This window comes from Mustelus asterias, chromosome 6, assembly GCF_964213995.1.
Source record: "Mustelus asterias chromosome 6, sMusAst1.hap1.1, whole genome shotgun sequence".
In the NCBI taxonomy this organism is placed as follows: Eukaryota; Metazoa; Chordata; class Chondrichthyes; order Carcharhiniformes; family Triakidae; genus Mustelus; species Mustelus asterias.
The window spans coordinates 78,069,054-78,096,099 of NC_135806.1; the positions used below are offsets into that span (position 1 = coordinate 78,069,054).

Consider the following 27,046-nt stretch of genomic DNA (forward strand, 5'->3'; position numbering starts at 1 on the left):
AGCGAATAATGGATATGAGGAACTGCAAGATATTAATATTAGTCAAAAAAAAAGGTACTGGAGGAATTAATGGGACTTACAAGAGGATAAATCTCTTGGATCTGATCATCTACTTGCCAAATTGTTGGAAGAGGTGGCAGATACATTGGTGGTCATCTTTCCAAATTCTATAGACTCTGGAATAGTTCCTGAAGATTGGAAGCTGGCAAATGTGATCCTACTATTTAAGAAAGGAGGGAGAGAGAAAACGGGAAACTACAGACCTGTCACTTTGACATTAGTGATGGGAAAAATGCTAGAGTCTATCAAAGGATGTGCTAACAGGACACTGAGGAAACAATGGCAGGATTGGACAGAATCAACATGGATTTATAAAAGGTTTGCATGTTTGACAAACCAGTTGGGAATTTTCTGAGGATGTAACCGCAGAATAGATGAGGAACTGGTGGATGTGGTATATTTAGATTTTCAGAAAACCTTCAATAAGTTCTCATACAAGAGGTTAGTAAACAAGATTAGAGCACACGGAATTGGAAGGAATACACTGGCATGGATTAAGAACTGGTGGTGGATGTTGTCTGCATGGACTTTAGCGAGGCTTTTGACAAGGTCCCTCATGGCAGGCTGATACAGAAGATGAAGTCACATGGGATCTGCAATGAATACAACAATATAAGAACTAGGAGCAGGAGTAGGCCATCTGGCCCCTTGAGCCTGCTCCGCCATTCAATATGATCATGGCTGATCTTTTCATGGACTCAGCTCCACTTACCCGCCCGCTCACCATAACCCTTAATTCCTTTACTGTTCAAAACTTTATCTATCCTTGCCTTAAAAACATTCAATGAGGTAGCCTCAACTGCTTCACTGGGCAGGGAATTCCACAGATTCACAACCCTTTGTGTGAAGAAGTTCCTCCTCAACTCAGTCCTAAATCTGCTCTCCCTTGTTTTGAGGCCATGCCCCCTAGTTCTAGTTTCACCTGCTAGTGGAAACAACTTCCCTGCTTCTATTTTATCTATTACCTTCATAATCTTATATGTTTCTATAAGATCTCCCCTCATTCTTCTGAATTCCAATGAGTATAATCCCAGTCTACTCAGTCTCTCCTCATAAGCCAACCCTCTCAACTCCAGAATCAACCTAGTGAATCTCCTCTGTACCCCCTCCAGTGCTAGTACATCCTTTCTCAAGTAAGGAGACCAAAACTGTTGCCAGTAATCTAGGTGTGGCCTCACCAGGACCTTATAAAACTGCAACATAACCTCCCTGTTTTTAAACTCCATCCCTCTCGCAATGAAGGACAAAATTCCATTTGCCTTCTTAATTACCTGCTGCACCTGCAACCCAACTCCTTGAGATTCTTGCACAAGGACACCCAGGTCCCTCTGCACAACAGCATGCTGCAATTTTTTACCATTTAAATAATAGTCCATTTTGCTGTTATTGGATGATAAATGGATGACCTCACATTTACCAACATTGTACTCCATCTGCCAGACCCTCGCCCATTCACTTAGACTATCTATATCCCTTTGCAGACTTTCAGCGTCCTCTGCACTTTGCTCTGCCACTCATCTTAGTGTCACCTGCGAATTTTGACACATTACACTTGGTCCCCAACTCCAAATCATCTATGTAAATCGTAAACAATTGCTGTCCCAACACTGAGCCCTGACGCACACCACTAGTCACTGATCACCAATCAGAAAAACACCCATTTGCCCCCACTCTTTGCTTTTTGTTAGTTAACCAATCCTCTATCCATGCTAATACATTACCCGTAACACTGTGCACTTTTATCTTATGCAGCAGTCTTTGGTGTGGCACCTTGTCAAATGCCTTCTGGAAATGAAATGAGATGGGTGCAGAACTGGCTTGGTCATAGAAGACAGAGAGTAGCGGTGGAAGGGTCTTTTTCTGACTGGAGATCTATGACCAGTGGTGTTCTGCAGGGATCAGTGCTGGTACCCCTGTTGCTTGTAATATGTATACATGATTTGGAGGAGAATGTAGGTGGTCTGATTACTAAGTTTCCAGGCGACACAAAGATTGGGGGAGCTGTGAATAGTGAGGATAATTGCCAAAGTATACAGCAGAATATAGATAGGCTGAGGACTTGGACAGAAAAATGGCAGGTTGAACTTAATCCAGACAAATGTGAGGTGATGCATTTTGGAAGGTCTAATGCAGAAGGGAAGTATACAGTAAATGGCGGAACCCTTAGAAGCATTAACATACAGAGGGATCTAGGTGTACAAATCCACAGTTTCCTGAAAGTCACAACACAAGTGGATAAGGTGGTCAAGAAGACATATGGCATGCTTACCTTCATCGGTCGGGGCATAGAGTATAAATATTGGCAAGTCATGTTGCAGCTGTACAGAACTTTAGTTAGACCACATTTGGAATAACGGTACAATTCTGGTTGCCACACTACCAGAAGGAAGTGAAGGCTTTGGAGAGGGGACCGAAAATGTTTACCAGGATGTTGCCTGATTTGGAGGGTGTTAGCTATAAGGAGAGATTGGACAAACTTGGTTTGTTTTCTCTTGAACGTTGGAGGCTGAGGGGTGACCTAATAGAAGTTTATAAAATTATGAGAGGCATGGATAGAATGGATAGTCAGAGTCTTTTTCCCAGGGTAGAAATGTAAATTACTAGGGAACATTGGTAAAAGGGGGAAAATTTAAAGGAGATGTGAGAGGCAAGTTTTTTTACACAGAGGGTGGTAAGTGCCAGCGATACAACTGCCATAGGAGATGGTAGAAGCAACGTTTAAGAGGCACCTTGACAGATATGCAAACAGGCAGGGAATAGAGGGATATGGACCGCATAGAGGCAAAAAGTCCTTAGTTAAGAAAGGCATCATGTGTTCGTGCAGCTTGGTGGGCCGAATGGGCTGTTCCTGTTCTGTACTGTTCTTTGTTCTTTAAAGAGATTTGGGTGTCCTTGCTCATTAGTGACTGAAAGCTAACATGCAGATACAGGAAACAATTAAGAAGGCAAGTGGTATATTAGCCATTATTACAAGAGGATTTGTGTATAGAAAGAAATACATCTTATTGCAAGAGTCTTACCTAGAGTCTTAGTGAGACTGTACCTGAGCTTTGTGTGCAGTTTTGATCTCTTTACCCAAGCAAAGATGTACCTGCCATTGACAGAGTGCAATAAAGGTTCACTAAATTAATTCCTAGAATGGAGGGATTGTCCTATGAGGATTGATTAAATAGGCTGGGCCTTTATTTCTGAAGCTTAGAAGAATGAGGGGTGATTTCATTCAAACATACAAAATTCTTACAGGACTTGACAGGACAAATGCAGGAAGGCTGCCAGGCTGGGGTGTCTAGAACCAGAGGACAGTCTCAAAATAAGGGGCAGATCATTTAGGACTGAGATGAGGAGCAATTTCTTCTCTAAGAGGGTGATGAATCTTTGGAATTCTCTGTCCCAGAGCGCAGGGGAGGCTCAGTCATTGAGAATGTTCAAGATTCAGATTGATAGATTTGTACATATTAAAAAGCATCAAGGGATATGGGGATAGGACAAGAACCATGATCTCAGTGATCGGTGTAGCAGGCTTGAAAGGCTGAATGGCCTGCTCCTATTACTCATATTTTCATGTTTTTATTTCACTGTTTTGCTATTTTCTATTTGCAGCTGACTTAATTGTAGAGGAACATTTCCAGAAAATTTCCTCCAGCTGGGATCATTTTTGTTCTTACCAAAAACCCCAACCACAAATAAGCCAGTTTGTATGCTGAAAGACAGCAAAATATTTCAGCCCATGAAATTAAAACATAAATGTCGTTAGAGTAATGCTAGCTTTTTCCCCCCCAATGTGAACTCTTGTGGTGGGATTTTCCGGCCACACTCATCCCAAGACCGGAAAATCCCGCCTGAGGTCTACGGACCTTTGCATGGTCCGTATCCTGCCTGCTACGATTCCCGTGGTGGAATCTTTCCGCCCCTCGATCTCATTTATTATACAATGATATAAGTAAAATCTGATTCCACTAGAGAGAAGCTTTGAACAATGGAAGAATAAGATGGCTGATCAAAGTGTAGTCTCAACTCCACCTTCCTGTCTGTCCCCCATAATCTTTGACTCCTTTGTCTACCAAAAATCTAACTCAGCCTTGAACAAGTTCAATAACGCTGCCTCAACTGCTTACTGTGGAAGAGAATTTCACAGACTTCCTCATCACCTCATCTTAAAAAGGCGATCTCTTATTTTTATGTGTTGATAATGTCACTGGACTAGTAATGTCACAGGCGTATGCTCTGGGCACACAGGTTCAATTCCTACCACGACAGCTGATGGAATTTAAAATCAATTAATAAATCTGGAGTTGAAAGCTAATCTCAGTAATGCTGATGGTGATTGTCATAAAAACATGTCTGGTTCTCTAGTGTCCTTTAAAGAAGGAAATCTGCCATGGACAACAAATACTGGGCTTGCCAGCAGCATCCACATTCTATTAAATAATTTTTATTTAACAGCCACCCGTTCAAAATTCTATACCCTCCTTTCCCTGTGCCCACCCCGCCAGGGCCAAAAAATTCAGCATCAAGAAAGTGTCTTTAAAGTGAAACCTGGCAAAGATGGTCAAATGGGCGGATAAGTGGCAGATGGAATTTAACCCTGAAAAGTGTGAGGTGATGCACTTTGGAAAGAGTAATTTGACAAACTTTACTATGAAAGGTCTGACACTGGGAAGTTCCGAAGAACAAAGGGACCTTGGTATGTTTGTCCATAGATTTCTGAAGGTGGAAAGGCAGGTAGATAAAGGCTGGTGAAAAAGGCATATGGCACACTCACCTCTATCAATCGGCGTATAGATTACAAAAGCGGAGAGGACTTGATGGAGTTGTATAGAACTTTGGTGAGGCCACAGCTGGAGTACTGTGTGCAGTTCTGGTTGCCATATCATAGGAAGGACATGAACGTACTGGAGGGGGTGCAGAGGGGTTTCACCAGAATGCTGCCTGGATGGAACATTTAAGTTATGAAGAGAAATTGGATAGGCTCGAGTTGTTTTCATTGGAGCAGAGAAGACTGAGGGGTGACCTGATTGAACTGTTCAAGATTATGAGGGGCATGGACAGGGAACAGCTGTTCTCCTTAGTTGAAGGGTCAGTTACGTGGAGACACAAGTTAAAAGTGAGCGGTTGGAGGTTTAGCAGGATTTGAGGAAAAACCTTTTTACTCAGAGGTAGTGATGGTCTGGAATGCACTGCCTGGGAGGGTGGTGGAGGTGGGGGATGCCTCACATCCTTTAAAAAGTACCTGGATGAGTACTTGGCATGCCTTAACATTCAAGGCTATGGGCCAAGTGCTGGCAAGTGGGATTAGGGCATTTCATGCGTCGGTGCAGACTCAATGGACCGAAGGGCCTCTTCTGCACTGTAGTAATCTGTGATTCTGATTCTGGCGAAGAAAAAGATCCATAAATCAGGGAAACTGAGACAGGAGTTAAGTTCCAAACAAAAAGGCCAGGTTTGCCCAGAAACAGCAGTGGAAAGCCACAAAGCAACAGCCAGCAAGACGAGCTGAAATAGGATCAGGAACAGAGGAGAGGGATAAAAGCTATGCATCTTGAGAAGACAAAATGAATATTGGAGAAATCATTAAAGGGAAGCAGCTTTAGAAAAGAATCTGCGACAAGAAGCAGTAGCAGGTCAGTGATCAGTTGACATACTACAAATTCACATCAGCTACCATTACAAGGAAATGTAACAGACAAGTACAACAATTGGGTATTGACATTGTAACATTGGAATTTCCACAGGAAGCATTTTAATGGCTGTTGGCAATGGAATTGGTGACTCACAAAGATTTTTTTTAAGAAAAAGTGTTACGTATATATAAAATACTTTAAAAATTACCCACTTGAATTTCATATGTGGCTTTAACAGAACTAAGTCAAAGTAGATTTTTGCAACACAACATATTTGAAGTGTGGTCACTATTGTAATATGGGAAACACAGCAACCAATTTATGCACAGCAAGCTTCCATAAACAACAATGTGATAGTGATCACATAATCTGCTTTATTGAAGTTGACCAGCAGATAAACACCCAGATAACTCTCCTATTCTTCCTTGAATCTTTATGCCTACCTGAGAAGGCAGACGTCTAATCTGAATTACAACTCCTCCAACACTGCAGCACTTTCTCAGTGCTTTACTAGAGTGTCAGCCTTGATTTTTGTGTAAAACCTGGAGTGGAACCTGAACCCACAACCTTCTGATTCACAAGTGAGAGTGCTGAAAACTGAGTCAAAGGTGACACCTAATAATATCCTAATCATAATTACATCAATTATGATTAGAAATCATCATAGAAATCATAGAAACCCTACAGTACAGAAAGAGGCCATTCAGCCCATCGAGTCTGCACCGACCACAATCCCACCCAGGCCCTACCCCCATATCCCTACATATTTACCCACTAATCCCTCTAACCTACACATCTCAGGACACTAAGGGCAATTTTTAGCATGGCCAATCAACTTAACCCGCACATCTTTGGACTGTGGGAGGAAACCGGAGCACCCGGAGGAAACCCACGCAGACACGAGGAGAACGTGCAAACTCCACACAGACAGTGACCCAAGCCGGGAATCGAACGCAGGTCCCTGGAGCTGTGAAGCAGCAGTGCTAACCACTGTGCTACCGTGCCGATATTCATAACCACATTCATGGGCTTCACAACTTCAGGTGATTCTGCCTGTGTTACGAAAAATGAAAGCACTTCGAACTTCAGTTTTCGGGTACAATTTTATCTTTTAAAAAGCATTTAGATAGTTACATGGGTACGATGGGTATAGAGGGATATGGGTCAAATGCTGGCAATTGGGATTAGCTTAGGGATTTTTAAAAAAAATTAAGGGCAGCATGGACAAGTTGGGCCGAAGGGCCTGTTTCCATGCTGTAAACCTCTATGACTATAACTCTATTCAGCACCCAGACCAAGTCCTGCACGAGAAACCGCCGACAGCCCTGACTCCCCAAGCACCCCATTGTATACCCCCCTCCCCTCCCATGCATAAGGAATTTCCTAAACACCCGCCCCACCCACAAACCCTCACACCCCCCCCCCCCCCCCCCAACCAAGACCCTCTGATGTCTGACTCCCCCTCTCCCCACCACGTCCGGCTCCCTCCCCACTCCAATGTCCAACTTCACCCCCCCCCCCCCACACAGCCTCTCTCCCAACCCCCTAACCTCTCCCCCGTCCCCCTAACCCCTCACATATTCTCCCTCTTCCCTCATCGACACAATCCTCCTGACCAGCCAATTTCCATTCACTTAACTTCTTGATAGCCTATGAATTACACTGGGCCCTTTAAACCAATCTGCTTTTCAGCAGCCAATGCATTTTTAAAAGGGGTGTGACCTCCCTGACTTCGCTAGAGTTGCACCACACTGTGGGCTTTGGGTGCTCTTCCTCTGCAGGCTTCAAACAGCTCCAGCCAACAAAATTTTCCAAAACAAACCAGTGTGTTTTAAGTTCTTGTAATTCCAGTGGGACAAGGCTTTACATCATTGTAAGACTAATGTAAGACTTTACATCCTTTACATAAGGATGACATCAGGGCGGTAGTGAGAGATGATATAAGTTCTATGGAAAAAAAGATTGAATCCATTTGGGTGGAAATTAGAAATATTAAGGAGAAAAAGTCACTGATAGGCGTAGTCCATAGGCCACCAAATAATGACATCATGGTGAGGCGAGAAATAAACAAAGAAATAACTGATGCATGTAAAAATGGTGCAGCAATTATCATGGGGGATTTTAATCTACATATCAATTGGTCAAACCAGGTCAGTCAAGGCAACCTTGAGGAGCAGTTCATAGAATGTATCCGCGATAGCTTTCTTGAACAGTATGTAATGGAACCTACAAGGGAGCAAGCTGTCCTTGATCTGGTCCTGTGTAATGAGACAGAAATAATTAATGATCTTGCAGTTAGGGATCCTCTTGGACGAAGCGATCACAGTATGGTTGAATTTAAAATACAGATGGAGCGTAAGAAGGTAAAATCCAATACCAGTGTCCTGTGCTTAAACAAAGGAGATTACAAAGGATGAGGGAGGAGTTGGCTAAGGTAGACTGGGAGCAAAAACTTTATGGTGGGACAATTGAGGAACAGTGGAGGACTTTCAAAGCAATCTTTCACAGTGCTCAGCAAGAGTATATACCAGTGATAAGGAAGGACTGCAGAAAAAGAGATAATCAGCTATGGATATCTAAGGAAATAAAGGAGGGTGTCAAATTGAAAGAAAATGCATACAAAGTGGCAAAGATTAGTGAGAACTTAGAGGATTGGGAAATCTTTAAAGGTCAGCAGAAAACCACGAAAAAAGCTATAAAGGAAAGTAAGATGGATTATGAGAGTAAACTAGCTCAGAATATAAAAACAGATAGCAAAAGTTTCTACAAATATATAAAACGAAAAAGAGTGGCTAAAGTAAACATTGATCCTTTAGAGGATGAGAAGGAGGGTATAATAACTGGAAATGAGAAAATGGCTGAGGCATTGAACAGGTATTTTGTGTCGGTCTTCACAGTGGAAGACACAAATAACATGTCAAAAATTGATGACAGGAAGGCTATGGCAGGTGAGAACCTAGAAACTATTATCACGAAAGAGGTAGTATTGGGCAAGTTAATGGGGCTAAAGGTAGACAAGTCTCCTGGTCCTGATGGAATGCATCCCAGGGTACTAAAAGAGATGGCGGGAGAAATAGCAATTGCACTCGTGGTAATCTACCAAAATTCGCTGGACTCTGGGGTGGTTCCCGCAGATTGGGAAACAGCAAATGTGACGCCACTGTTTAAAAAAGGAGGTAGACAGAAGGCGGGTAACTATAGGCCGGTTAGCTTAACTTCTGTAGTAGGGAAAATGCTTGAATCTATCATCAAGGAATAGCGAGACATCTGGATATAAATGGTCCCTTGGTAGGACGCAGCATGGGTTCATGAAGGGAAGGTCATGTTTGACTAATTTGGTGGAATTCTTTGAGAACATTACATGTGGACAATGGGGAACCTGTGGATGTGGTGTATCTGGATTTCTAGAAGGCACTTGACAAGGTGCCGCACCAAAGACTGCTACATAAGATAAAGGTGCACGGTGTAACGGGTAATATATTAGCATGGATAGAGGGTTGGTTAACTAACAGAAAGCAAAGAGTGGGGGAAAATGGGTGTTTTTCTGGTCGGTGATCAGTGACTAGTGGTGTGCCTCAGGGCTCAGTGTTGGGACTGCAATTGTTCACAATTTATAGAGATGATTTGGAGTTGGGGACCAAGTGTAGTGTGTCAAAATTCGCAGATGACACTAAGATGGGTGGCAGAGCAAAGTGTGCAGAAGATGCTGAAAGCCTGCAAAGGGATATAGATAATGTAAGTGAGTGGGCGAGGGTCTGGCAGATGGAGTACAATGTTGATAAATGTGAGGTCATCCATTTTGGTAGGAATAACAGCAAAGTGGACTATTATTTAAATGGTAAAAAATTGCAGCATGCTGCTGTGCAGAGGGACCTGGGTGTCCTTGTGCAGGAATCTCAAGGAGTTGGTTTGCAGGTGCAGCAGGTAATTAAGAAGGCAAATGGAATTTTGTCTTTCATTGCTAGAGGAATGGAGTTTAAAAACAGTGAGGTTATGTTGCAGCTGTATAAGGTGCTGATGAGGCCACAGCTGGTGTACTGTGTACAGTTTTGGTCTCCTTACTTGAGAAAGAATATACTGGCACTGGAGGGGGTGCAGAGGAGATTCACTTGGTTGATTCCGGAGTTGAGAGGGTTGGATTATGAGGAGAGTCTGAATAGACTGGGGCTATACTCATTGGAATTCAGAAGAATGAGGAGAGATCTTATAGAAACATATAAGATTATGAAGGGAATAGATAAGATAGAAGCAGGGAAGTTGTTTCCACTGGCGGGTGAAACTAGAACTAGGGGGCATAGCCTCAAAATAAGAGGAAGCAGATTTAGGACTGAGTTGAGGAGGAACTTCTTCACACAAAGGGTTGTGAATCTGTGGAATTCCCTGCCCAGTTGAGGCCACCTCATTGAATGTTTTTAAGGCAAGGATAGATAAATTTTTGAACAGTAAAGGAATTAAGGGTTATGGTGAGCGGGTGGGTAAGTGGAGCCGAGTCCACGAAAAGATCAGCCATGATCTTATTGAATGGCAGAGCAGGCTCGAGGGGCCAGATGGCCTACTCCTGCTCCTAGTTCTTATGTTCTTATGTTTATCATTGGGTGGAAGCTATGGCCCACTTTTTGTACCGTCTTACTTATCCTAGTGAAACAGCTTGCCCCAGACTTTGCTTTGGATATGATAATGGAAATATCAAAATTCACTGTCATTTCTTCACTGAAACGTCTGGAGTTTGCACATGCACAGATTAATGCAGTAATCCAGAAGAATCTACCTCCTCCACAGGATGCACAGTAGAGGCTCCAACACATTGCAAACTCCCTTGTAATCCTGAATTGACAACTTCCACTCTGGAAAAAAGTTGCAACTTGTTGAAAGAAGTGTAGCTGGGTTTTTAGACTGCATACTAACTTCATAATTACTGCTAAGCAGCCTTAATGGCACTGAAAAGCTAACTTTTTACTTATAGAATATCAAATTTATCCACAATGATAAGAAGTCCACATATGTTTTTTAAAATTCTTAAAAGTCTGTTTATCTTTTTATTTGTAATCTTAATACAATTATTCTACAATTTAGAAATTAAAAGTGAATTACTTTAAGTGTTGCGTTTGAATATTTCAGACTGATTGGATACCTAATATAAAAGTGAAATACTGCTGATGCTGAATATCTGAAATGAAAACAGGAAGTGCTGGAATAACTCAGCTGGTCTGGCAGCATCTGTAGAGAGAGAAACAGAGTTTACATTTCAAGTACAATATGACGATTCTTTGGAACTGGTACCTATACCTGCTTGCTGACGTAATTACTATTGCATACCAAGACACCTCCTTGATTCAGCACCAGATTTAAACTGCTGTGGTGAAAGGGGAAATTCCCACTTACAGATAATTAGAACTTTTTGAGTAGGTTTCTTCCAAATCATAGGTGAGCACTCTTGCACTGCTGACTGCAAAATCCATGTTTACGTTTATTAATATTTATGGCATCTACAAACAACTCGGTTCACAATAAATGTTATGCTGCACTCCGTAGGAGAATTATTTTGACAACATTTTTTTTATTGAAGTTTGCAATGTGAAAAATGGGGTTTAATTCAAACGAAGAAACAGGCAAATAGAAATAGTAGGTAGGTTTATACTAGCTTGGGTTGAAATAGCCTGGTCAAATGTTCAAGCAGCATAGAGCTACTTTTAATTTTCTAAAAGTGAAGTTTATGTGGGAAATGAGTTTATAATTTTGGAAGCATTAACAAGGATATATCCAGGAATTCTAAGATAAATAATGTTTATTGCATCACTAACCAAGTTCAGATAAAATTTAAGAAATAAGGCATCTGCAACTCTCCCAATAATTTGGAAGGTCAATCCAGTGAAGAGTTATTGTTTTAAAAATTGATGAAATGTGGAGAATGTCAAAGGCATATTTATTATCAACTTCTCTATGAGCTATTCTAGTGAATGTCTCCTTGAGCTGCTGTTGTCATTGTAGCGATACAGCCTTCGTGACACTTAAGTATGAAATTCCAGGATTTTGACTAGTAATCATGAAGGATTGGCAATATATATCCAAATCAGGATGGTGGAAGGATACTTGGCTAAGTCATACATACCAGCTCAGTCTCAAGTTTCATCTCTGGTTTCTGCCAAGTTAGTTGACAGTTGCAGGAATTGGCAAGAAGGCCTGCTCCTGATTACTATTCATTGATCTCTACTGAAAGTGCATGAGTGTGAAAATCAGCAGAGAACAGATTCACACTTGGCTACAATGTCCCATCCACAGCGATAGCCTACTGAGGCAGCCCATGCTCACACATAATGATCAGCAATGTGAGCAGAGAAAGACTCGTTCTTATATTAGCAAAATACAAAACCGAAACGCTAAAGGGCAGTATAAAAGAGATAAGCTCAAATAACTAGAAATGAAAAGCCAAAAATGTAAGCTTATCCAACAAAAATGCCACTATTGAAAGGTTTAATTCACCGTTTTTATTTGTTTTGGCATATTGCTGTCTCATGCTGAAAGTACATAAGTGTGGCTAAGTTATTCTTACATTATTATTTAAATGTAATCCCTTCCATTTTGCTTGGTATCTATAAAAGTGCAGGAGATTTAAGGAAGAAGATACTTGCATTTGAAACAGCGCAGCAAATTTTCACCCCAGGAGGAGAAGGTTGTCCTCCAATAAGAGACTGAGTAAATTGGGCCTATACGCGTCAGAGTTTACACGAGTAAGAAGTGATCTAATTGAAACAACAAGATTCTGCTCCTTCGTCAGATGGAGTGGAGACGAAGGAGCAGCGCTCCGAAAGCTAATGGTATTTGCTACCAAATAAACCTGTTGGACTTTAACCTGATGTTGTTAAAACTCTTACAGGGGAATATAGAACACAGGGACAGTGTCAGGATAAGTGGTCAATCATAGAAATCATAGAAACCCTACAGTACAGAAAGAGGCCATTCGGCCCATCGAGTCTGCACCAACCACAATCACAACCACAACCAGGCCCTACCCCCATATCTCTATATATTTACCCACAAATCCCTCTAACCTACACATCTCAGGACACTAAGGGCAATTTTTAGCATGGCCAATCAACCTAACCCGCACATCTTTGGACTGTGGGAGGAAACCAGAGCACCTGGAGGAAACCCACGCAGACATGGGGAGAATGTGCAAACTCCACACAGACAGTGACCCAAGCCGGGAATTGAACCCAGGACCCTGGAGCTGTGAAGCAGCAGTGCTAACCACTGTGCTACCGTGCCGCCCCAATCACTTAGAACAGGTAAGGAGAAATTACTTCTTGCAAAAAAAGTGTTGTGAATCTTTGGAATTCTCTACCCTCAAGTGCTGTCGATGCTCCATCACTGAATATATTTCAGGCTGAGCTTGATTTTTCATCGCTGAGTAACAAGGAAAGTGAGGGGTGAGTGGAAAATCGGAATTAAAGCCAAGTTCAGCCACAATCATTTGAATAGCAGAGCAGGCTCAAGAGGCTGTATGGTCTACATCTTCTCCTCTTCTTAAGTTTGCCATACACTTCTCTACATTATTAATCAAATGTTGCTTTTACAAAATTGTGTATACTAGACTGATGTAGCATTGCTCAGTAAGTTGGAGGGACTCTATAAACCAGAAGAATGTTATGCCAATAATGTTTTAATCAGGCCATTTATTAATGGCAGAGATTGATTTACTTGAGAAATATTAAAATGAGGTAAATAAAGAGGTGTGGAAATTAATTTAGATGGCTTATTTCAGGATTTAAAAGTGGACATACAGAGAAAGGTGGGAAAATGGAGATGAGGACATTAATGAATAAAGAAAAATGAAAAAAAGACAGGAAAGCAACCTTAAACAGAATCTAGATCAGAAAATACAAATTTAGTAGTGGATAGAACTCAGTAAAAAGGTATGAGATTCATGAAAACTTCTAAAGAGGCAATGACAGTACTGGCATAAACAATGGATGGAATTTAATACGTGCAATGAGGATCCCACCCTCTGGTTGGAGAACTTAAGGAACCCCTTGTCACAAAGACACCCAATTCCCAGGAAATCAGGTGTTTACCTGGATAGCATCAGACCTCCCACGTAATCAAGCTTACTGTAGGGTGGGAATCCCCTCTTCGGCCAATCTCCAGTACCAGCAATGCCACTGGGAGCAGTAGTCACTGCTAGTACTATATTTTGACCTTCCTTGAGGATTGCTGCTGGACCTCCACATAGAAGTAAGTGTGGATGGGAGGAGGTCACCAGGGAGGAGGATCAGAAGCAAGGGCAGGGGGTTGAATTTCAGCAGGCCCCCACTTCCCCAGATCAATCACAGGGTGCCTGTGAACTAGGGATGCCAATCCCCCACCCTGCAACCAGGTCACAAGCAAATATGACAAGGTTTCCTGGGTCTTCCTGGAGCCCCATCTGCCACAGGTTGAATACCAACGACTGAAGGATGAAGCTCTAAGCTAATGGCTATTTAAGGGCCTCAATTGGCTTTCAGGCCAGGTCCCCATCCTGCACCCTTCCTCCATCCAAAAGACCCCCCCACCCCCTCAACCTTTGGAATTTCCTCAAAGGGTTGGAGGGGGTCATTAAATTCTGTTCAATGTCAGGAGAGTATGACTCTAAGAAGGGAGATAAATTAAACAACGTAATATATAGAAAAATTAAATGGAAAGCTTGGATATAGGAAATTACAATCAAGAAAAATTAACAGATTGTGACAAGAAGCTACAACATTGACCATTCTTCAAAAGTACTTCTGGTGCTGCACCTTATTTTTCTTTGCAACATTTAATTTAAACTCTTACCCTGCAGCTCCAGCCATTTGCCCCGTGAGGGCATTAGTCTCAATCCTGTTCAGCTGAAGCCTAAGAGTCCTTTACAAGCAAACTCTGGTCTCATCATCTAAGAATCTGAGCCCTCTTACTCTCGCCATCTTCCATTTCAACAGTAACTACACCTAAAGTAATTTAATTGGTTGCAAATTATATTGGGCAGTGAGAGATCATGAAAGGTGTTATATAAATGCAAGTTCTTTGTCCCAATGCAGAACATAACACAATAACATCAGAGTTCTGTAATTACATTCCTAACTCATTCAATCATTGGGGTTTGGTTGAGAAACTCACTCAATCCTGTTTTTTTGGGGTCAGTATAAGTATTTGTTATTCTCCACCTATGACTGAAGTTTCGGATTTTGCTAACTGTGGCAAAATCTATTTAATCTGCTACATTGTTTTTCTGTGTTGCTCTCGGACTGCTTCTGATGATTTCTGTATTATTCAAGGTATCTCTCAACTGCCATCTTTTCCATCAACAATGTTCCCAGCTCCAATCTCTTGAACTTATCGATGCACTGTACAAGATGGTCCTTCACTTTTTGTGGCCCCGAACATCTATGCTTATTTAGCAACTTTACAAAATTGAAGAGATAAATCAAGTGTGTAAGACTTTTGGCTCAACTACAGGATCCTTCAGCCAGTCCTGATCAAAATCTCTGAGAATGTTTCATATGACAGATTACCTTTGGAGTGCAAATGATTGTTAGATAGGAAAACAATGTCACACTGAGTCAATGGCAAGCTTATGTCAAAATCAATTGCATTGCCATATTCAATTATATACAGATGTAGATCTTTAAACTCAGTGTCAAATCTAAATATCAGCTGGAATCATCACTAACCTAGTTTGTAGTTGAAGTCCAGATAACTAAAATTAATACCAAACATGCATCTTATAGGTGGGTCTGTGGCTTTTCCTTTCCTTTTAGGATCATGCCTTGCACATATGGAATCCATCAGCTAAAAAAAACATTAGCTGACTGTTCACAATTCACTCAACACATTTTATCATATTAAAATGCTTTTTAAAGATTTACACTTCAGGTATCAGCATCAAAAATGTTAGATTGCCTCACATTACATCCACAAAAGTAAAATATGAAAAGGACAGCAATGTACATTAACAAATGAATAAAATTTTAAATGTTCTGTATGACTAAACCTGTTGTTAAAAAAAAACTTCCCAATTTGTCATTGTAATTGCCATAACGCTGAGGTTAACATATTACTGCCTAATCTTCACAGGAATAAAGGGTCCAGATAGAAATCCAAAGAGCGAGGTGCAGAAACAGAAAAGTATTCAATTCCAATTTTGCAAATTATCCTATGCCAAATCGGTCAAAATGGGAGAAAGACATTTAATTAAGCTACATCTTCAGGGATGGTCGGAGGTTCCTGCAAGACATTATGAAACAGAAAACGACTGAGGCTGGCAAGATGAGTATTTTGCCTCCCGTGTACCACGCCAGAGTGGCAGTAGAACGGGCACCACCAGACGGTGCAGTAGGTGGTAAAGAAAGCAATGGTGCGTTTTCCTTCATAGCGAAAGGATTCAAGTACAAGAACAGGGATATCTTGCTCCAATTATACAAGGCCTTGGTGAGGCCGCACTTGCAATATTGTGTGCAGTTTTGGTCTCCTTATCTGAGGAACAATGTTCTTGCTCTAGAGGGAGTGCAAGGCTTACCAGAGTGATTCCTGGGATGGTGGGACTGATGTATGAGGAGAGATAGTCAGTAAGGATATTTGCTGGAGTTCAGAAGAATGAGGGTGGATCTCTTAGAAACCTATAAAATTCTAACAGGACTGGACAGGTTAGAAGCTACAGACAGGATGTTCCTGATGGTGGGAACGTCCAGAACCAGGGGTCACAGTCTGAGAATAAGAGGTAGACCATTTAGGACTGAGATGAGAAGGAATTTTTTCACCCAGAGGGTGGTGAATCTGTGGAATTCGCCATCACAAAAAACTATTGAGGCCAAATTATTGTATGTTTTCAAGAAGGAGTTAGATGTATAGCTCTTGAGGCAAAAGGGATCAAAGAATATCTGAAAGAGATGGAATCAAGCTATTGAGTTGGATGACTGGCAGAGCAGGCTCAAAGCTAAGTGGAGTTTGCATATTCTCCCCGTGTCTTGTGTCGATTTCCTCTGGGTCCTCCGGTTTCCTTCCAGACTCCAAAGATGTGTGGGTTAGGTTGATTGGCTATGGTAAATTGCCCCTTAGTGTCAGGGGGACTAGCAGGGTAAATACGTGAGATTAAGGGGATAGAGCCTGGGTAGGATTGTGGTTGGTGCAGACTCGATGGGCCAAATGGCCTCCTTCTGCACCATAGGGATTCTATGAAAGGCCTGGCTGGCTTCCTCCTGCTCCTATTTTATATGTTTCTAAGATGACAGTGCTGGCCAAAGAAGACCTGGCGAAGTACATTTAAGGAGGACCCTAAAGAGTGGGCCACCACCTGGACTGCAGTGAAAGAGATTGTAATGAACAAGGGCCAGTGGCAGAGTCTTGCTGCTCACTCTCCTGCATTGGTCCAAGTCTAAATAAGTCAGTCAAGATTTTCCAAGAGGTTCCAAAGAAGTCACTCTAAATGTACAATTTGCTGCAATGTCTGATTGTAAGCAGCCCAATTTGGGAAGGTTGCCTAGTGCCACCAGATGAGTGAGCACATTCTAAATGACTTTAAAAAGATTGATTATCTTCATCTGCATAAGACAGAAAGTTTGTACCAGTATTCTGCAAACATCTTGATGAACCCAATGTTAGTAGAATTAGATATAGTCATTTCTAGGATTACCTAACAATCATAGGACAGGTCTTAAACTCAGCAGTATTCACAAATGCAAAATATGTTATCATGCTTCTCTTACAATCTCTCCATAAAATAATGTATGTGGCTGATTCTGCCTAAGAGGCCAAATTATGGAATAGATAGAAAAACATCCACCTAAGGATTCTCTCCATCTTCGCAAAGTGATGCCAATTGGTGGATAAATCTACATTTTGACGACAGTACCAAAGGACTGGAAATAGCGGTGATGTGGACAAGAAAGGTTTGGAACACTTCTGCTCCATATTCATGCAAGACAATCAGTAGGAGTGTTAATTCACAGATTTAAAACACTAACCAGCCTGACAACATGGAGTTAAGAGATGGAGGGGTGCCTAGTTAGACTATAGCTTGGATTTTGATGTTGGAATGATGATGAAACTTCATTTGCCACCATGACATATAAAAGTGACAGCAAATTCTATTATCTGCACATGCACAGTTGCTATCAGTAATTCTCTGCTCCTCCACAAGGTTTTGTATACCTCATTTGAGTTGACGCAAACTTTCACTTTTTTGCACTCTAATTCCAATGTGGACCCGCATCCTCCCCCAAAAGACTATGCTTTACTGACTGAGGTGTGACTGGGAAATTTTAATGACATATTAAGCTGAATGACCCAATTTCAAAAAATGAAATGCACGCGTGAAATATCAATTTATCCCAATATGATTAAAATCCTATCGTTTTTGAATAAAACGCAATTTTTGAATTTATACTTCAGTTTTTGCCTTCATCTTTGTGTGTGTTTCAATCTTTATTTCATTTTCTGTAAAAGTCATAAGATGTAAATGATAATCACTGTTTTTTTAACTTCCTGGTTTGCTGCGAGGATTGATCAATGTGATTGGCTGACTATCCTGCTTCAGTGTTGCTGGATGCCTGAAGATCCCTATGGTTTGGCATCAGAAGGAAGTTAATATCAGGAAAGGTGAAATCCACACTGTAGAGTTCACTAAACCTTTGTAGGCAGCTTTCTTTATGGTCAATGGCAAGCAACTTAATTTCACCGATGACTGCAAACTCCAGGCCTATAATTTCCAAGAAGGAATCAAATGGAGGTAAATAGTGGAAAAGTGAAAAAGTAGTGATAATTGAGGACTTAAATGTCCCAATATAGATTGTGAAAATAACAGTGTAAAAGACATCTGGTTTCAGATTCCAGCATCCGCAGTAATTTGCCTTTATCCAGTGTAAAAGACAACACAGGGAAGAAATTCCCAAAATGTATACAAGAAAACGTTCTTGATCTGTAAGTTTCAAGCTTAGCAAGGAAGGAAGCTAGGCTGTATCTGATTTTGAGGAATGAAGTACAATCAGGTGGAGGCATTTGAAAAACAGAGATCATAATATCTTGTTTGGAGTAGGTATAGAAAACATAAGAAATAGGAGCAAGAGACCATGTGTCCCCTCAATTCTGCCCCACCATTCAGTACAATCATAGCTGAGCTTCTGCCTCAACTTCACTTTCTCACCTGCTCCCCACAACCTTCAATTCCCTGAAATATTAAAAACATTATCCACTCAGCCTTCGATCTCATCAACAATGGAGTACCCATAATTCTCTGCAGTAAAAAATTCCAAAGGTACACAAATTTAAGTGAAAAAATTGCTCATCTCAATCCAAAAGAAATTAGTCCCTTATCCTGAGGCTGTGACCCCCATGTTCTAGATTCCCCAGGCAGGGGAAATAACCATTCTAGTATCTACCATGTTAGGTCACTTCAGAGTCAGTTTACTAAGCTTCTCATTGAACAACAATCCTCTCATCCTAGGAACCAATATAGTGAACCTTTGCTGTACTGGCCCCAAGGAAGTACATCCTTCCTTAGATATAGAATGGACAAGTGCACACAGTACCCTAGCTAGATCATCTGGACTCGAAACGTCAGCTTCTTTCTCTCCTTACAGATGCTGCCAGACCTGCTGAGATTTTCCAACATTTTCTCTTATAGTCTCACCAAAGCCCTCTATAATTTATCAAGACTCTTCATTCTTGTATCAATATTGAAAGATTTCAGTTACAAGAGAAACTAGAGAAACAGGAGAAACTAGAGAAACCAGGATGTTCTCCTTAAAGGAAAAAAGATCAAGGGGAGATTTTTTCTGGGTGTTCAAAATTTTGAAAGATTTTGGAGTAAATAAAGAGAAACTGTTTCCTGTGGCAGAAGGGTCAATAATCAAAGGGCACAAGTTTAAAGGAGAAGGGAAGAGAACCAGAGACGGCATGAGTAGCACAAAATTACATAGTGAATTGTTATGACCTGAATGCACTGCTTAAAAGGGTGATGGAAGCAGATTCAATAACAACTTTTTAAAGGGAAGTGGATAAATATTTGAAAAAAGAAAAAGGTGCTGAGCCATGGGGAAAGAGTGGGGGAGTACAACCAGTTGGAACGTTCTTTCCAATGAGCCAGCACAAACAAACTGGGTAGAATGGTCTTTTTGTTCCATGATTCTGTAATTCTAAGGAGGGAAATTTGCTTCATATGGACGTTAAGTAGTTTCATTTTTATCCAGAGTCTGCCATTATGTCATAGTAAGAAGTCTCACAACACCAGGTTAAAGTCCAACAGGTTAATTTGGCAGCACTAGCTTTCAGAGTCTCAAGCTCCTTCATCAGGTGAGTGAGGACTTGTGGTCTCAAACAGGTCATATACAGATACAAACTCAATTTACAAGATAATAGTTGGAATGCGAGTCTTTACAGGTAATCAAGTCTTAAAGGTACAGACAATGTGAGTGGAGAGAAGGCTAAGCACAGATTAAAGGGGTGTGTATTGTCTCCAGCCAGGACAGTTAGTGAGATTTTGCAACCCCAGGCAAGTCGTGGGTGTTACAGATAGTGTGACATGAACCCAAGATCCCGGTCGAGGCCGTCCTCATGTGTGCGGAACTTGGCTATCAGTTTCTGCTCAGCGACTCTGCATTGTCGTGTGTCGTGAAGGCTGCCTTGAAGAACGCTTACCCGAAGATCAGAGGCCGAATGCCCGTGCCTGCTGAAGTGTTCCCCGATTGGAAGGGAACACTTCTGCCTGGTGATTGTCGAGCGGTGTTCATTCATTTGTTATCGTAGCATCTGCATGGTCTCCCCAATGTACTATGCCTCGGGACATCCTTTCCTGCAGCGTATCAGGTAGACAACATTGGCCGAGTTGCAAGAGTACCTGGTGGATGGTGTTCTCACGTGAGATGATGGCATCCATGTCGATGATCCGGCACGTCTTGCAGAGGTTGCTGTGGCAGGGTTGTGTGGTGTTGTGGTCACTGTTCTCCTGAAGGCTGGGTAGTTTGCTGCGGACAATGGTCTGCTTGAGGTTGTGCGGTTGTTTGAAGGCAAGACGTCGGAGTGTGGGGATGGCCTTGGCGAGATGTTCGTCTTCATCGATGACATATTGAAGGCTCCGGAGAAGATGTCGTAGCTTCTCTGCTCTGGGGAAGTACTGGACGACAAAGGGTACTCTGTCCGCCGTGTCCCGTGTTTGTCTTCTGTGGAGGTCGGTGCGGTTTTTCGCTGTGGCACGTCGGAACTGCCGATTGATGAGTCGAGCGCCATATCCTGTTCTTATGAGGGCATCTTTCAGCGTCTGTAGGTGTCTGTTGCGATCCTCCTCATCTGAGCAGATCCTGTGTATACAGAGGGCTTGTTCGTAGGGGATGGCTTCTTTAACGTGTTTAGGGTGGAAGCTGGAGAAGTGGAGCATCATGAGGTTATCCGTGGGCTTGCGGTACCGTGAAGTGCTGAAGTGACCGTCCTTGATGGAGATATGTGTGTCCAAGAATGCAACTGATTCCAGAGAGTAGTCCATTGTAAGTCTGATGGTGGGATGGAACTTGTTGATGTGATCAAATAGTTGTTGCAGTGATTGTTCACCATGAGTCCAAAGGAAGAAAATGTCATCGATGTATCTAGTGTATAGCATCGATTGAAGGTCCTGTGCAGTGAAGAGGTCTTGTTCGAACCTGTGCATAAAGATGTTGGCATATTGAGGTGCGAATTTGGTCCCCATGACTGTTCCGTGTGTCTGAATGAAGAACTGGTTGTTGAAGGTGAAGACGCTGTGGTCCAGGATGAAGCGGATGAGTTGTAGAATTGCATCTGGAGATTGGCAGTTGTTGGCGTTGAGTACTGAGGCCATTGCAGCAATGCCACCATCGTGGGGGATGCTGGTGTAGAGTGCCGAGACATCCATTGTGATGAGGAGTGCTCCTGGTTCAACTGCTCCATGTGTGTTGAGTTTCTGTCGGAAGTCCGTAGTGTCACGACAGAAGCTGGGGGTTCTTTGTACAATGGGTTTCAGGATGCCCACGACATAGCCGGAGAGGTTCACGCACAGGGTCCCATTGTCTGATACGATGGGACGGCCGGGTGTGTTGGCCTTGTGTATCTTCGGGAGGCAGTAGAGATCTCCAACGCGGGAAGTACATGGGATGAGAGCACGGAGGGTGCTCTGAAGGTCCGGATCAAAGGTCTTGATCAATCTGTTGAGTTGACGGGTATGTTCTTTGGTCGGATCTGCAGGTAACTGTCTGTAGTGTTCCTCGTTGTTCAGTTTTCGGTACACTTCTTTGCAGTAATCCGTTCTGTTCAGTATGACGGTGGCCCCTCCTTTGTCTGCTGGTTTGATGACAATGTTGTGGTTGGTCTTGAGAGCGCGGATGGCATTGCATTGTGCTTGGCTAACGTTCGGGGCTGTCTTGTGAGTGTGGCTAATGAATCTGGCATTGACGCACCTCCTGATGGCTTGGGCATACATGTCGAGTCGAGGGCAGCGGCCTTCCGAAGAAGTCCAATTTGACTCTTTCCTCTTTGGTTGCTGCACCGCGGATCCCTCTGTCGGGTGTCCCGGTTCATTGGCTGTCTCATTGTGTTCGCTGTTGGCCTCTTGGGGTTTGTTGAAGAACTCCCGCAGCCTCATTCGCCTGATGAATTCCTCTGTGTCTGCTGTGAGACTGATGGGGTCCATTTTAGTGGTGGGGCAAAAATTGAGTCCTTGGCTGTCTCGACTACTCTCCGGAATCAGTTGCAATCTTGGACACACGCATCTCCATCAAGGACAGTCACCTCAGCACTTCACGGTACCGCAAGCCCTCGGATAATCTCACGATGCTCCACTTCTCCAGCTTCCACCCTAAACACATTAAAGAAGCCACCCCTACGGACAAGCCCTCCATATACATCGGATCTGCTCAGACGAGGAGGATCGCAACAGACACCTACAGACGCTGAAAGACGCCCTCATAAGAACAGGATATGGCGCTCGACTCATCAATCGACAGTTCCGATGTGCCACAGCGAAAAACCGCACCGTCCTCCTCAGAAGACAAACACAGGACACGGCGGACAGAGTACCCTTCGTCGTCCAGTACTTCCCCAGAGCAGAGAAGCTACGACATCTTCTCCGGAGCCTTCAACATGTCATCGATGAAGACGAACATCTCGGCAAGGCCATCCCCACACCCCCACTTCTTGCTTTCAAACAACCGCACAACCTCAAACAGACCATTGTCCGCAGCAAACTACCCAGCCTTCAGAACAGTGACCACGATACCACACAACCCTGCCACAACAACCTCTGCAAGATGTGCCTGATCATTGACATGGATGCCATCATTTCATGTGAGAACACCATCCACCAGGTACACGGTACATACTCTTGCGACTCGGCCAATGTTGTCTACCTGATAGGCTGCAGGAAAGGATGTCCCGAGGCATGGTACATTGGGGAGACCATGCAGACGCTACGATAACAAATGAATGAACACCGCTCGACAATCACCAGGCAGGAGTGTTCCCTTCCAGTCGGGGAACACTTCAGCAGTCACGGGCATTCAGCCTCTGATCTTTGGGTAAGCGTTCTCCAAGGCGTCCTTCACGACACACAACGCAGAATCGCTGAGCAGAAACTGATAGCCAAGTTCCGCCCACATGAGGACGGCCTCAACCGGGATCTTCGGTTCATGTCACACTATCTGTAACTCCCACGACTTGCCTGGGCTTGCAAAATCTCACTAACTGTCCTGGCTGGAGATAATACACATCTCTTTAACCTATGCTTAACTCTCTTTCCACTCACATTGTCTGTACCTTTAAGACTTGATTACCTGTAAAGACTCGCATTCCATACATTATCTTGTAAATTGAGTTTGTGTCTATGTATGACCTGTTTGAGAACACAAGTCCTCACTCACCTGATGAAGGAACCTGAGACTCCGAAAGCTAGTGCTGCCAAATAAACCTGTTGGGCTTTAACCTGGTGTTGTGAGACTTCTTATTGTGCTTACCCCAGTCCAACGCCGGCATCTCCACATTATGTCATACCCATGGAGATGTACTCACGGATATATGAAAAATGAACATTTTATGTTCTTTGAACATGAAGAATGAGCAATCTCCATTGTAACAAGATAGAGTCAAGGGGGTCAAGTGACCTCGCTCCTGGTCTGCAAATATAGATGGAACTGCCCAAGGTTAGAACAGCCCTCTTGTCTGCTACTATTCCTTTTATCCATGAACTATAAACTTTGCTCATAAGACTGTTGTTTGGCATTGCATCAAAAGTTTTTTGAAACTCCACATTCCCCACATCAACAAAATTGCACTTAAACCTGTTACCGCTTCCAAAAATTCAAGCAAATTAGTTAAAACACGATTTTCCTTGAAGAAATCCATGCTGGCTTTCCTTATTTACCTGCATCTGTCTACGTGGCTATTAATTTTGTCCTAAATTATTGTTTCTAGAAGTTTCCCTACTACCAAAGTTAAACTGATGGGTCTGTAGTTGCTCGGCTAATATTTATACCACTTTCTGAACAAGACTGTAACATTTGCAATTCTCCAGTCCTCTTCCTCGAACCATTTTTTCGGATGGCACCTTGTACTTCTAACACGTACAAAACGGGTTGCGTTCTCTACAATTCTTCCTGACGCCCAGGTTGGTCCACCACCAAAGTTCCTCACCATGACTAGGTCATCGACCTTGAACACTCTGCATCCTTTCTTCGAGTCTTGGTGTTCTTTCTGGGAGGCTCGCCTAACCTCCACCCACCCCGACAAATCTGGAAACACCAAATCCAACTGGATTTGTAGGTGGTGCCTCATAAATAATTCAGCTGTTGAAACCTAAGTGGTGGGGTTCGGTGTAGGTTATACAATAACAAGAAACTCGCCAAGCATAAGATCAGTGCCTCAGAGCTTTCTTTTCATAGAAGCTTAAAATGCTTGTATGACTTGGTCTGCCAAGCCACTGAAGGCTGGGTGGTAAGGGACTGACCAAACATGGTGTATACCACCTGACAAACTGGCAGAACTCCTCACTCCCAATTGGCCCGGTTTCCCATGCCTACATGATGCCTTAAAGGAGCCATGTTACCACAATCTTTTTGTTAGCTGCCAGTCTTCTTTGATTCTCACCTTTGCTTTTTCACCTCTCCACTGTACATTCTATATTCAGCCTGACTTTCAACTGTATTATCTACCTGACATCTGTCATAAACATACTTTTTTCTTTCTCTTAATTTCTACCTCTTTTGTCATCCAGGAAGCTCTGGATTTGCTTACCCTCCCTTTCCCTTTCAGGAGAACGTAACTTTGGTTCTGCCTGAACCCTCTCTTCTTTGAAGATAACCCATTGTTTGGCCACCATTCTCCCAATGCAAAATCTAGCTATTTCTTAAGGCTATTGTCCCCACTACTCCACTGGAATGTTTACACCAAGTGTTGATCATTCCCTGATGACCTTTCTGATTCTACTCCAACAATTTATTTGAAAGATTTTCATTTTCCAGACCAATTTATCATCTTGCATATCCCTACAAAATTACCACTCAGATGCATAATTTCCAGCTTGTAAAGCCAATTCTCCTCAGTGTTCAGCATGGCTTAGACTGCATGGTTTGTAGCTGTTGAATATCTCCCTTGCATCTCAGTTAATTGCTGCTTTGCATTGGCTGTACAGGTTTAAACTGAATTTACTTAACAACTCATCATTAATCATTCTTAAAGGTACAATCATTATGCCACTACCCCTTCTAGTTAGTTAATTTTATCACTTTGCATTGAATTTCTAAGTCTAGGTCATATGGAGAAATGAGTGATCCTGACACTGAGCCCTGGGAAACTCCCATTTTCTATTCTCCCCACCTCACCTTTGTTCCTCTAATTAGGACGCATTGCTTTCTATCTGTCAATCAGTTTCGTTTTGCTATTTTCAAAGTTTATCCTGATTCACCCCATCTTTGAGTTTAACTAAAAGCTGTTCATAGGACTTTTATCAAACGCCTGTGAAAAGTATAATTTTTCCAGATGTGAAACAGCATGCTCAAAGTCAGAAATGTTAGTCAGGCATAATCTCCTTTTCTGAATCTACACTAATTTGTTTGCTAGGTTACTGTTATTCAGATCTTCCAGTTTACTCCTATTATTCAGTGCAAATGAATTGAATCCGGAGTGAGACTGATGGATCTGTGATGCATTCTGTCCCTCTTTTTAAATACGGGCATCACATTGCCCATTGACTGCTTTGTGGTAAACCACTGTTAGCTTATTACCTGTATATGTGACATGCCTGGACACATCCCTGCCGGCCCTATCCGAGACTCCTCTCCCCCCTGGTCCAGGTATAAAGGCGACTGCTCCCCACCCCCCTGCCTCAGTCTGGACCAGTTCATCGGCATGGGTGTGCTCCAAGTCTTTTGCTAATAAAAGCCTATTTGTTCTTGCATACAAACTAGTCTTTGCTCGATTGATGGTGCATCATGCTTTACTGACCACCTTCCTTCTATCCTCAAGCTTCATCGCTTCCCATTTCAACTCTCCATTCCCCTGACCACTTGGGTATTGTTGTCTTCTATATTGTTCCACTGAAAATTAATGCAAGCTTGAGGAACAAACTTAATTTTTCAGCTGGGTACTGAGTAACCCTCTGGTTTGAATAATGCCTTTAGTAAACAGATGTTAACTTTAACCCTACTTTCTCTTCAGCAGGAAATGTTGTCAATGTGGGATGAGTGTTTTGGTATTTCTGATCAATGCCGAGGAGAATGGAGCATGTTGGTGGCTGCTTAGCAGACAAACAGAGAAAAGAATTAACATTCAAACTTTGCTGACATCGGTAGTTTTAAAAATCAGTAGAATCAGCAGAGTGGAGGTTCCATTCCCTGTTACATCACCACTTTAATGAGAGGCAGATCTCACCTGGCAACTTAATATTCTCTGAATCATGAACATGTCACTGTTTGGCACTGGTTCACTGAAACACAACTGCAACATTATTTGGCAAATTTGAAAAAGATTCATGGGAACAAGAAAAAGTAGAAAACATGATATCTACATCTTTACCCTGTGTTAAGTTGCTAAGTTTGCGGATACAAAGATATGTAGAGGGACAGGTAGGGGGGCTGCAGAAGGACTTAGACAGGTTAGGAGAGTGGGCAAAGAAGTGGCAGATGGAATACAATGTGGAAAAGTGTGAGGTTATGCACTTTGGAAGGAAGAATGGAGGCATAGACTATTTTCTGAATGGGGAAATGCTTAGGAAATCAGAAACACAAAGGGACTTGGGAGTCATTGTTCAAGATTCTCTTAAGGTTAACATGCAGGTTCAGTCAGCAGTTAGAAAGACAAATGCGATGTTAGCATTCATGTCGAAAGGGCTAGAATACAAGAGCAGGGATGTACTTCTGAGG

At 42.5% G+C, this 27,046-nt stretch overlaps 1 protein-coding gene across 4 annotated transcripts in view; it reads right to left on the bottom strand.

The window, feature by feature from the left end:
- sncaip (synuclein, alpha interacting protein) overlaps nucleotides 1–27,046 on the bottom strand; it is a 145,026-nt gene that overhangs the window by 96,411 nt on the left and 21,569 nt on the right. The window lies entirely within an intron of this gene.